The following is a 13,826-nucleotide window of genomic DNA, read 5'->3' on the forward strand; positions in this document are numbered from 1 at the left end:
AGCAATATTGTAAATATTATGATATCAATCTGATTTAAAAATAATAAGAAGATTGAAATAAATTATTTGACATTTCTAGTGCCGAATCTAGAATATTTTTTCAGACAAGAGGTAAGAATAAGAAGTTTATTTGACATTTCTAGTGACGAAACTAAAAGGTTCACTTTTTTATGTGTGCCAATTTCATATGTCCAGACACAACAAAGGTTTGGGTCGAGTAAGCCTTATGATATAATAAAAATACAATAATAATAAAAAGAAAATAGGCATCATAAATTTAAAAAGGGAAAACCTCACATAATAGTAAGACCATCCGTAGTGATGCGTTATTTTAAAAAAAAAAAATTGAAAAAAAGCCTTAAAACGCCCCCACAACCATTACATAGGGCGTTATTTTTAAGATTTTTTGAAAAAAATGTTACCGGCGTTTTAATAAACACGCCCAAAATTGCTTTGACCTTTTAGTAACCACCAATCACTTTTTGAGAGACTCTAACAGCTTTGACCATTTTGTCACCCATCAATGCACAGGGACCTCACATGCACATGACCTTTTTTTTTTTTAATTGGAAGGGGTTATTGGCATAATGCCCCACTACGCCACTTTTGCTATAATGCCCCTTCGCTGACTAGGACGCCACGTGTCGGATAATGCCCCATGGTGGGAGCATTATAACACATTACCACTACACATGGTCTAACCAAGTTATCCTCTGCTCTACTAAAGTCACTCACTCTATTTTTGTGTCTCTAAAATCACTCATATTTGATTTACCATTTTAGTCTCTAAAATCACTCATATTTGATTTACCATTTTAATCATACACAATTATCAAGATATTAGGTTACGATAATGATGTGTCAAATAACACTCTTTTTATTAATTTATAATGCTTATGTAACAAGGGGAAGGTTCATTTGAGAAGAAAATTTTATTGAGAAGAAAAAGAATAAAATGATATAATTGTAAAACATTAAATAGTTTTTTTCTTATCTCATTTATTATTATATTTGACTAATTAATTAGTCATTAAGACTATAATCCTCCACACTAAATATTTTTTCCTACACACATCAAAAGTTATCCTACACATTTCGAAATTTATCCTACACATATTGAATTTATCCTACACAACTCGTAATTATCCTACACGCCTCGTATTTATCCTACACTATAAATGAATTTTTGTTTTTATTTTTTGTGAAAAATATATATTTTAAAAATAAGTTACAAATTTAATATAGTTAGTTATTAAAGATGAAACTACCAATTAATGATATATGTAAGTTTACTAATATACTCTTATAGTTACATTAAGTACAAATATTAAATGAAGTCTAATGAAGCATTTCTATTGGTTAAAATTTCTTCTTTTTACTTCTTACAAAGAATTTTCTTTTCATTTGAACCCTCCACTATGTAATAATTACCACAATTCTTGAGTTAAAAAAATTGATACAAATTATTGACTATGTATTCTAATAAGTCATAAGCACCTCAACAAATAAAAGATCAAACCCTATGTATGATTCAAAATTTTTGATTCGGTGACTCACGTTCCTCACACACAACCAAATTTTTAGCAAGCCCAATTGTTCCATATTCAGTTTAATAGATTATGAGATCGCGTTTCTCATATACAATCCTACGTGAAACAATCCAATCCAATCCATTCAAGAACCAAATTTTTAGCAAGCCCAATTGTTCCATATTCAGTTTTGCCGACTTCGACTTAATCTTACGTGAAACAATCCAATCCAATCCATTCAAGAACCAGGTTCATCGTAGACAATCCAGTTTCGATGACTACAACTAAATTGTTCTATTAAACAATCCAATCTACTTCCACTCAATCGGTCTTAACGACTTTGATTATGGGAGAACTGATATTGGCGACTTCTATTTCGATAGAACTAACTGATTGCTTTCAGAAACAATCCAATCGACTTGATTGATTATCATTGTTCAACAAATAATCTGGGACCATCAATTCCACTTAATCAAACTATTTTAGAATGTTCCAATAAGGAATTAGAAAGTAGTTGTAACCTAATAGTTCAAAGTAACCTGACAACCTGGTAATTACGCAAGACTTAAACGGTAAATAAAACTCACTTTAAAGAAAGGAGAAAAGATTGAGTGACTTTAGTGGAACAAATATTAAACCGATTACTATTTTATAAAGTAACCTCATTTACAAACATGTAATATAAACATGTAAGGGTGTTAGGAGTGGAGTCGGCAAAGGGTGCGGCAAAGCTGTTTGCCATGTGGCAAACACCACCGCCAACCCAATGCCGACGCGGGGAAATGTGGGAAGCGGGGAGGGCATGCCAACGCGGGGAAGAGAGGAAGGAGAGAGAGGGTAGTGTGAGGTGGTGTCCATTTCAATCTCAACCAATCACACTTTTTTTCCTTTTTAAGTTTACCATTTCACCAAATGTCTAAACTATTGTCAACACTTTTCACTGATTTACATGACACACTCTGATTGGTTGATTTTTTAGTTTGCACTCTCAAGTGTTTAACCACTCCTAACACCCTAATACCCACACCAAGCAACACAAATTGAAACTGTTTTCGGTTAGCGTTTAAAATATAGTAACTAATGAAACACAAACTGCTAGCAAATCTGAAACATATTGCCTAGAAAGTGACCAAAATATCATTCTGTACGAGAAAACACCATTCAAAAGGCCAAAATTAAACGGCCAATTTCATTTGTACAATGTGTTATAAAGCTTATTTTCTTGAAGAAAAAACTGAAAGAGTTAATTACTGTTTTCGTCCCTGTGGTTTGTCAAAAATCACTATTTCAGTCCATTAGTTTAAAAATTGCGATTTCAGTCCCTGTGGTTTCACTTTCGTAACCATTTCAGTCCATGTGGTTTCACTTTCGTAACCATTTCAATCCATTTATTCTGTTAGTACAGGGACTGAAATGGTTACGAGGTGGACTGAAATGGTTACGAAAGTGAAACCTCAGGGACTGAAATCGTAATTTTTAAACTAATGGACTGAAATAGTGATTTTTGACAAACCACAGGGACGAAAACAGTAATTAACTCAAACTGAAAAAATGTATGAAGTTCGGTAAGCAGATTTATCGACTAAAATTAACGACAACCGGCCAGTAAAACTTCTAAATTCATTTAGCTACGGCCTATTTGGCAATCAAAAGTAAGGTATCTATCATCCTTACTCTTGGTACAACGCAGCAATTTTGATTGAATAAGCTATGTTTTTATTAGAAGTGCCGCTTTCATTAAAAAAATAAAAATTAAAAGATAAACGCCGAGTAATAAAAATATTAAAACCTTTTTAAGAAAATTAAACAACAAGCTAAATTTTTCAGTTCGTTAAAAAAATTAAAACTTAAATTTTTCAGTTCGGCTTCGTTTTCTGTTCAGAAAAACTCACTGATACAATCAGATACACAAATTACAAACAAACGGATAACAAAATGATATAAAAGAATAGAAATGTAGCGATTTGTTCGAGGCCGCATTCAAAATTAAAAGATTTGATGGGCACGGAGAATCGCAGAAACTTTTTTGATTTTGCCAACCTTCAATGCAAGTTTCGTCACGATTTATATAGGCGTCCTTGCTCTGCAAATTGGCTTTTTTTTTCATATTTATAAATGTTCCAACAACAGATGGAGATAAATTGCAAATAAATTAGAAAAAAGAAATATATAAAGATTGATGAGCGATTTTGGGTATACAAAAGATGAAGATGATATAGAGTGAGCAAGTTATATATATAAGGCTGATAAAACCCTAACCCTACTTATTAGGCCCAGATAAGTTACCAAGAGTCCAACAAGGCTAGTATATGGGCTTAATTTCATAAGGTTCGAATGTAAAGCATAAGGATGTGAGTGTCCATATGAAAAAAAACAATCAAAGACCTTAAGCAAATATTGATTTCATGTGTTATACTATATGTGTATTTTTTAGAGTTAATTACATAGTTTGTCTTTGTGGTTTGCACAAAGTAACATATTTAGGTATTAATAGTTTAAAATCACCTTTTAAGGTATTAACTTTTCATTTTGTAACATTTGGAGGTATTAACGTTAATTGTTTGTTAAACTATTAGTACCTAAGTATGTTATTTTGTGCAAACCACATGGACTAACTATGTTAATACCCTAGAAGTTAATACCACCAAATGTTACAAAATGAAAAGTTAATACTCTAGAAGGTGATTTTAAACTATTAATACCTAAGTATGTTATTTTGTGCAAATCACATGAACTATGTAATTAACTCTTATATATATATATATATATATATATATATATATATAGGTAAAGGATCCTGTAAAAAGTCCATCTTTTGTAAGAAGTGTAAGAAATAATCTTGGAATGACAAGTGTCCCTCCTCTTAATTAATTCAAAAGGGTAGATTAGTAATTGTACATTTTTGTCATTTAATTGATTTACAATATAACTGAAAAAAAAACTGGCGAGGAGATTTTTTAGGGATTGATCGTTTCATCTCCATCTCCGATTCAGGTCATCTTCTCCGACCATCTTGAATCATAGTCAATTTATCCAGTTATTTAAAACACCACGCCATGAATCTGATTATACAATGTCTCCATATAAAACACCATGACTTGAATCATAGATGTTTAAAACACCACACCATGAACAATGTCTACAGATAAAACACCATGACTTGAATCATAGTCATGGTGTTTTAAAATCTGGGAATGTTTTTGTATTGATAAAACACCACGCCATGAACAATGTCTCCTGATAAAACACCATGACTTGAATCATAGATGTTTTAAAACACCACGCCATGAACAATGTATCCGGATAAAACACCATGACTTGAATCATGGTCATGGTGTTTTAAAATCTGGGAATGTTTTCTATTGATAAAACACTACGCCATGAACAATGTCTCCAGATAAAACACCATGACTTGAATTATAAGCATTTAAAACACCACGACATGAACAATGTCTCCAGATAAAACACCATGACCTGAATCATAGTCAATTTATCCAGTTGTTTTAAAACACCACGCCACGAATCTGATTATAGATCTATTTATGATAAAGTATGAAGAAATTCGTTGATTTTTTGGAGATTGATGACGGTTACCATATAATTCGCTGATCTTTAGGAAGTTGATGGGGGGTTTTGAAACAGTTACCATATTTGAAACGTTGGAAAAGTCACTATTGCCCTTCAATTTTTACATAAGGTCCTTCTAATTAAAACACAATTTACATTTTATACTCTATTGATCTCAACCATTAGATCAAATATCCAATGGTTTAAAACACTTCTTACCCTTCTTACATTTTAGACACTTTTTACCATATCCCTACTATATATATATATATATATATATATATATATATATATATATATATATATATAGGGGAAGTATGTATAGAAAACCCACTTTAATTTAGAAAACCCGGGAAACTCAAAGCTCCCAATGTTTTTTTTTTCTTGAAAAAATTTACACATGTTATATACATGTTTTTAAGGGTTTTGGGCAAAAAAAAAAAAAATCAAAAAAGCGCCGAGTAGATGTTTTTTAAAAAAATAAACAAGTTTTGGTGTAACACATGTTACATTCATCTGACATATTTGTAACATGTGTTACACCAAAACTTGTTTATTTTTTTTTAAATATCTACTCGGCGCTTTTTTGATTTTTTTTGCCCAAAACCCTTAAAAACATGTATATAACATGTGTAAATTTTTTCAAGAAAAAAAACATCGGGAGCTTTGAGTTTCCCGCGTTTTCTAAATTAAAGTGGGTTTTCTATAGATACTTACATTATATATATATATATATATATATATATAGTGGAGAGTTCAAATAAGAAGATTGAATGCTTTATTTTAGTTCATTTAATATAAGTATTTAATGTTACTACAAGGGTACATTGGAAAATCTACATAGGTCATTAATTTGTAGTCTTCCTCTTTAATAGCTAATACATTAAATTTTTTGTAACTTATCTTCAAAATATATATTTTTTAAAAAAAATAAAATAAAATAATTTAAAGTGTAGGATAAATTACGAGTTGTGTAGGACAAATTACGAGTTGTGTAGGATAAATTTCAACGTGTAGGATGAATTTCGAAATATGTAGGATAAATTTTGATTTGTGTAGGCAAAAAAAAGTTAGTGTGGAGGATAATAGTCTTTATGACTAATTAATTAGTCAAAAATGATAATAAAAGGGATAAGTGAAAAAACTATTTAATGTTTTACAAAATTACCCTTTGTTTTTTTTCTTCTCAATTAAATTTTCTTCTCAAATGAACCTTCCCCTATATATATATATATATATATATATATATATATATATATATATATATATATATATATATATAGGGGGCTGCTAGAATGAGAACCACCCCGAGTTGTAAGAACCGCGAGAACTACACCCCACGGAGCGCCGTTCGCCGCGATTTTTTTTTACAAGTAGATGTGTGCATTATAAACACGACCGTAAAAAATCACGGCGAACGGCGCTCCGTGGGGTGTACTTTTTTACACCTCAAGTTTGGTGTTTTTTAATCTTTTTTCTTTTTTCTTTTTTTTTTCACCAAACTTGAGGTGTAAAAAAGTACACCCCACGGAGCGCCGTTCGCCGTGATTTTTTACGGCCGTGTTTATAATGCACACATCTACTTGTAAAAAAAAAATCGCGGCGAACGGCGCTCCGTGGGGTGTAGTTCTCGCGGTTCTTACAACTCGAGGTGGTTCTCATTCTAGCGGCTCCCTATATATATATATATATATATATATATATATATATATATATATATATATATATATATATATATATATATATATATATATATATATATATATATATATTATGCTTGGTTGATATTTGTTATAGGACCTTTTTTTCATTAGTGTTTGTTATGGTTTGGGGGCTGTTAAACATATGATATGAACATGCGTCAAAGGGATCGAACTCATACACGCCTGTCGTCTCATGCTATAAACAACGATGTAGTTTTTTAATCGAATTTTTCACAGAATGTAAAAATTCTTTACACTAATGTGATACTTTAAACTTTTAGGACATTTTTTTTGGTAAATCACTAAATAACTCAATAAGGATTACAAAATAAGGATGTCACAAGCTTGCATGTCACTTTCTTATTGGACCAACTCATTTTTAATTTAATTTTATTGCCAGTTTAAAATTTGGTTTGGTCCTTCGTTTAAAATTACGTTTTTGCCCTCGGTTCAAAATAAAATTATAATTTTGCACCTAACTCCAAATTACGATTTTGCCCTCAGTTCAAAAACTCCATTTTTATTTTATTCCCAGTTTAAAATTCCGGTTTCACCGTCCATTTAAAATTACGTTTTTACCCCCAGTTCAAAATTAAATTATGTTTTTGCCCCTAGCTCAAAATTACAGTTTTGCCCACAGGTCAAAATAAAATTATGTTTTTCCCCTAGCTCAAAATTATGATTTCGCTCTCAGTTTAAAATTATGATTTCGCCCCCAGTTCAAAATATAATTACGACTTTGCCCTCTGTTCAAAATTATGATTTTGTTCTCATTTCAAAAATTACGATTTCTCTCCCAGTTAAAAATTGTCATCTTGCCATCATTTTACCTTTTTTTACAAAACTATAGTAGAGTTTTATTTTGCTTGGTTGATTCAATGTAACTTTTATTGTGTCAAGCAGTTGTCTAACACTCGCTCATTGGTCCTGACAAATTAGTATTTTACCCCCAGCTCAAAATTACAGACTTGTCATCGTTTTAATTTTTTTAGCAAAACTATGGTAGTGTTTTGGTTTAATCGGTTGTCTCGGTGTATTTTTTTAGATCGTGTTATAAGTAGTATGTACAACTAAACTAAATAGATGCATACATGTTATGAAACTAAGAAATATTCAATTTAACGTCCCGCAACGCGGGCGGGCATAAGTGTAATTTTTATTCGTCCATGCATGCCTGGTACATTCAAGCCTTGAGACTGTCGTATACATTTATGCGGTAATGTTTATCGTATACATTCAACCCTTGAGACTGTCGGATAAACCCTTAAACAAATCAAAGGTTTATCAAAAATGTTTTCGGATTCTCTCATTCCTTACGTCCAAACAAACCTAGGATTCCAGGAATAGGAGTTGTCAATTCCTATGTACCACTACATACTACCGAGCGGCATGATCAATGTTAATGAACGTATTTTAGTTTCGTTAAACAAACCAAATGTCATACCAAATGTAAGCATGTTGTGTGAAAATTTTGTACTAAGTATGCTAAGTAAACATACAAAGTAGAAATGTTTATGAAATCAATGTGCTAGCTTGCTAAGTAAACACACATAGCAGAAATGAAATGTAAATCAATGTGATAGCATGCTCAGTAAACATACATAGCAGAAATGTAATGTAAATCAATGCGTCCATATGCTAAGTAAACATATGTAACAAAAATATTTATGAAATCAATGTGCTAGCATGCTAAGTAAACATACATACCAAAGCATAATGGAAATCATGTAGTATATGCGTACTAATGAACATAGCAAGTATATGTCATGAAAGCACGAAAAGCACGAAAGTAACAAGTAGGCACATGTGTATCACCCCAAAATATTTGAAAGCGGTAAAAGAGGGGACTATGTACTCACTTGATATTGCTTAGTAGTCTTGATATAACAACCAAATAACGCTTGAAAGATCACGGAATCAAACGGCACCTAATATAGGTAACTATGTTAATAAACCGGACCTAAATCGGAAGATCGGATAAAATGAGGTCTCATAAACCAAATGAGTATTGGAACTCATATAATATGGTTTAACAAAGCCTACATTCTAAATCGGAACCTATCCTAAGTGCTTATGATCCGTTACGACTCGTTAAGGTAGTTTACGCTACTTTAACGTGTCGTTCGCACAAAAGCGCGTTTGGACCGCCTAACTAGTCCTATGACAAGTATTATATGCCTTAACATGTCTAATAACATTGCATAATCAGTTTAGATGTCAAAATTTAGGTTGCTTAAAATGAAATTATGTGTAAAAAGGGCATTTTGGTCATTTTCCTAAGGCATATAAACTACCTATCATACAACTAACTAAACGTAGTGACCATAAGGTATAACCTCGGAAGGTTATTCCCTATACAACTATGGTCACAAAATATGTTTGGTCGGATCCTAATGATTGACCAAACGGGTCGGGTTCGAAAGTCTAAGCGGTTGTTTAGACCGCTTAACTTATGACCCTAACTAAGCATTAAACTAAAAGTGACGAGTTAAACATGTTAAAACATGTTTAACTAAGTTAGAAAACAAGTTTGATACCAAAACAAAGTGTTTTGATACCCGAAAATAGTTTCGTCGCAAAATGAACATAATCGGCATTTTGACCGAAACTATGACTCGTCACTACACCTAATCAACGTGGTAATCAGTAGGTAAAGTCACAAGGGACTATATCCATCGTGATTATGCTCACGTTGCAAAGTTCAAACGAACTTTGACTTGACCATAACCTGGTCAAAGCAGAAAGTCAAACGTTGTTTGACTTTCATGCTTGAAATGCATAACCAAGCATGAAGGAGACTTACAAAGGGTCCAAGCTTGGATCAAGAATAAGAATACTGAAGAATGGAGCCTTCAACCAACAAGGGATAGCTCCAATAAGCAGATTAGAGAAGGAATTCTGAAGTGAGCAAGTTGAAATGTGAAAAATCTTGGGTTTATATAGAAATTCAAGAACCTTTAAGATCATTCCACATGTTTAGAGGCTTGATCATAGCCATACACTTGTGGCACATAGTTTTAAATACTAGGGGAGTCCAAAAACAAGCCCAAAGTATGTTAAAACAATGGTTAAAATCAATGGAATCAGCTGCTGTTGCCAGGTTCAATGTTTCTGCCCAGATAGGGCTGTCGCGTGGCGCGACAGAGATGGCTGGAGTCATCGCGTGGCGCGAGCAAAGTTTCAGAAAATGGCAAAACAGGTCCCTGCAAGCACTAAACTTGATTTCCGACGCGTTTAAGCCTTGTTAACCCATTTTCAAGGCTAAAAAATGAAGTTAAAGTATAGGGGACAAGAAATATGCTTGAAAATATCACGGATGTCGGTTCGTTTGGTCGTACGGTCACGTTATTCGGTTAATTACGACGAAACACGAACGGACGCGAAAAACTATCTAAATTATGCGTTCGAATGGTATTTTGGCATTCCAATCACTAAAATAAAATATTTTAATGATTACAAAAATTTTTGGATGTCCGGATATGTTCAGAACGTAAGATATGCTCGTAAATGCAAACTTATGCACTTTTTGACGCTTTTAGTCCCTGTTTGATCAAATAAGTTTATTTTCGCATACCGAACCCCTCAAAGCCTATTTCTAAGCTATGTAAATGATATTTATGGTATGTTTAACTTATGATCATGTTCCGGAGTGTACGTTACTATACGAATCGGCAGACTTTCGCAGTTTGACGCAAATAGTCGTTGTGAGCGAATAAACTTGTTTTTACCATACCAAACCCTTCAAAACTTATTTCTAAGTTATGTAAAGGTTATTTAAGGTATGTTAAGCATATGTTGATGTTCCGGAGTGTTTGTCGTGTTAAACTGATTACGTTTACGCATCAGTTTGCGTATAACTTTCTAGAAAGCGATATAGAGTTTAAAATCGAACAAAATCAAAATGTGCAAAATGTCAAACATAAATAAACAAATATTGGGATCAAATCACATTGTTTTATTGATAATTAAACTATTCAGAGTTTGTACAATGATTACAAGCACAGATGTTACATTATTGCCCCACAACGCGGGCGGGGCAAAAACTAGTATAACCTTAAAATGAAATGTCGGTGGCATAGGCCACCAACAAAAAGACATAACTGCTCCTAAGGTTTCAAAATTGACAAAAAAGCTTTTAAAGTTTCAAAATTGACATTTACACCCTTAAATTTCTAAAAACTTTATAAAATGTCATTTTCACCCCTTTTAAGTTTTAACATTTTTTTTAAATCTACGCCCCTCTATTTTCATTCTTTAGCTTAAAAGAAAAAAAAATATTTTTTCAAATGGTTATTTTTATGTATGTGTTGGTATAAATTCACGTTATAATGTAATTTTTTTTTTTGGAAACGAGTCAGGTCAAATATAATGTGTTTTCATGCTTAGTTATATGTACGTTTTTAGTTGGTCCACGTTTTAACATTTTAATGTATGCGTCGTTATAAATTTACGTTTCAATGTGAACGCTATAAATTCACGTTTCGATATAATTTTTTTTTGAAAACGAGTCTGGTCAAATATAATACGTTTTCATGCTTATTTTTGCGTACGTTTTCGGTTGGTCTACATTTTGACGTAAACTGTATTTAGAAACGAGTTGGGTCAAATATAATACTGTTAGAAACTAAGTTTCTTTGTTTTTAAACAAGTAGTAATCATCACAATAAAATTCACAAACTGGAATTCATTATCAACGATTGTCTTTCATTAATCATCATAGATTCAAATGTTTTACAAACAATTGATTTTATAAACTCCCCCTTAGTTGATTACACAAACAGATCAGTTCGTACAAGAAAAAATGTGAGTGCGTGTGATAAATAGATCACTAACAGGTGTGATCTATTTATAGAAGTACAAAAGCTTTGTTCAATGATTGGCTGATGTCACCCTGATAGTGGCATCTAACATTCCTAACAGAAAGATTCTCAGATGTTTGCAAACATCTGAGCAACCTTATCATCTGTTATAGGCTGTACTAAAACACTGATAAAATAACTAATGTTACATCGAGAAAACACTGTCTAAGCTATCCTCTATTGCAGTTGTCCAAATATTTGTTTGGCCTAACAGATGTTTGGTCTTCTTCATCATCTCTTTGGCTTGATCAGGGCTTTGGTCTTCAACAGATGTTAGCCTTCAACAGATGCTTGCACTCTTGAACAACGGTTCCAAGTCTTCATCAGATGTTAGCCATATTTTTGAACAGATGTTCTGAATAGGTATTCAAGATTCACTATCTTTGGGGAGAGACTGGTTCAATCTTTGCTTATTTCTTGATCAGTGGATCATGCTTTGGCTTTTGGATATCATATGTTCTTTTATAGGTCCAACAATCTCTCCCTAGTACAAATGATACCAAAACATATGGTTATTGGATCAATCTTTATTCCTCTTCTTCAACATACCTTTTGACTTGAGCTTTGAAATGCTTCTCAAATATTTCAGATAATGAATCATCAGCATCCCTTTCAAGTGGAAGATCCAGTAGATCTTACAGATCTTCAATTCTTGAGCCCAAGATGTTGTTCATTGAATTCTTTTGCACTTCCCCATTAGCCCTGACTATTGTGAATTCTGGCTAGCTCTGTCTGAGGACCACTTTAGGATTTTCTAGGAAATGGAGTTTACTTGGTGTGATGTTATTGGAAGAGATGAAGGGATTTGCATTCCCTTGACTTGACCTATTGGATCAGCTTGATTTGCATCAGGAAGTTCATACATAATCATGTTCTTAATCCCTTCCTTCATGATGTCTTCTTCAAATCTTTTTACATCATCTACAGACATTCCTTCTGTCTTTTAAGGTGGCTTCTCACCAATGAAGAGGCTTGACTTGCAGATGGAAGTTCAGATCTGATAGCCTTTGATCTGATAGGTAAGTCTTCATAGTTTGCCTTTCTTGGGACTGAGAGATCTTTGGCTCTTAAAGCTTCAAGCTTTTTGTAAGTTGCCCTCATTATTGTCTCATCCTATTTTGCCATTGATCTCATAATGCCATATTTGGCAACTACCATCTCTTTCTTCATTCTTGTAAGCTCAACTGCTTTTATGCCAATAGGTTTTCTACCTGCAGCCTAGTTGGGAAGAGTGGGTTTGATATCTGGATTGAGTTTCATTATCTTAGTTCTTGCTATTTTTTCCAGAAGGGTCTCAACAAACCATCCAATGAATTGAGCTCTTGAAGCTCTGTAGGGCTTATTCTTCATGATGAAGTCCAGAGTGTAACACCCCGAAAATATAAATCTTTATATAAGAATTTAAGGGTTTCATAAACAAGAAATAAACATGTAGAAACTTTAACCTAGTTAAAGTTTACAAGTCTTGAAAAATAACCCACACTTGGTTAAAACTCTAGTATTTAAAAAGAAATGGTAGTTAAGGGACTAATCTTGCCAAGAATCAAAAGTTTAACTCTTAATTGTAACAAAATTAAACCAAACACACCAAATTAGTGTGTCTGGTCGACAGAAGCAAGAAAAAGGGGCGACCCCATTGTTCCAAAACCCTAAACTCACAATTCCTTGCAATTGGAGGTTCAAATCTTAACCAAAACGAAATCCAAGCTTAGAATTGTGTTCCTTATCGCAAGAGGATTAAGAGGTATGTAAAATTTTGTGAAAATTCACTACTTGAAATCCTCATGAATCTAGTAAATCTGAAATCTTGTTGATGCATGACAGTAATTAGTTAGATTAAAGATGATATAGTGTCTAGGATTAAAACCTAGACAACCAAATATGAAATCATGCCCTAATTCGGGAAAATTCCATGAATCCATGGATGTTAAGTTATGGGTTTTGTATGTTGATGATGAATATTAGGATTTTGAGTGTAATCCTAGTATAAATTTCATTATAAGAAGCAATTCCAGTGATATTGATACTAAATGTGCACAAAAATTGTTGTTTTAGTGAAATTTGATGGCAAATCATAAAGTCATGAACTTGTTTATGAAGGTGGGAAAATTTGACCCGCTAGGTGTTTGTAGAAATGCCTAAGTGGGGATTTAAATGTGAATTTTGGA

The 13,826-nt window shown here is 32.7% G+C and overlaps 2 non-coding genes across 2 annotated transcripts; both read right to left on the reverse strand.

Annotated features, from left to right (window-relative positions):
* Positions 1-3,078: 3,078 nt before the first annotated feature.
* Positions 3,079-3,166, reverse strand: LOC118483630. Its single transcript, XR_004870917.1, has one exon. It is a non-coding gene; the product is annotated as a small nucleolar RNA snoR109 (small nucleolar RNA).
* A 316-nt stretch (positions 3,167-3,482) lies between these two features.
* LOC118483618 lies at positions 3,483-3,613 on the reverse strand. Its single transcript, XR_004870905.1, has one exon. It is a non-coding gene; the product is annotated as a small nucleolar RNA snoR86 (small nucleolar RNA).
* Positions 3,614-13,826: the final 10,213 nt, after the last annotated feature.

Source organism: Helianthus annuus, chromosome 10, assembly GCF_002127325.2.
Source record: "Helianthus annuus cultivar XRQ/B chromosome 10, HanXRQr2.0-SUNRISE, whole genome shotgun sequence".
Taxonomy (NCBI): domain Eukaryota; kingdom Viridiplantae; phylum Streptophyta; class Magnoliopsida; order Asterales; family Asteraceae; genus Helianthus; species Helianthus annuus.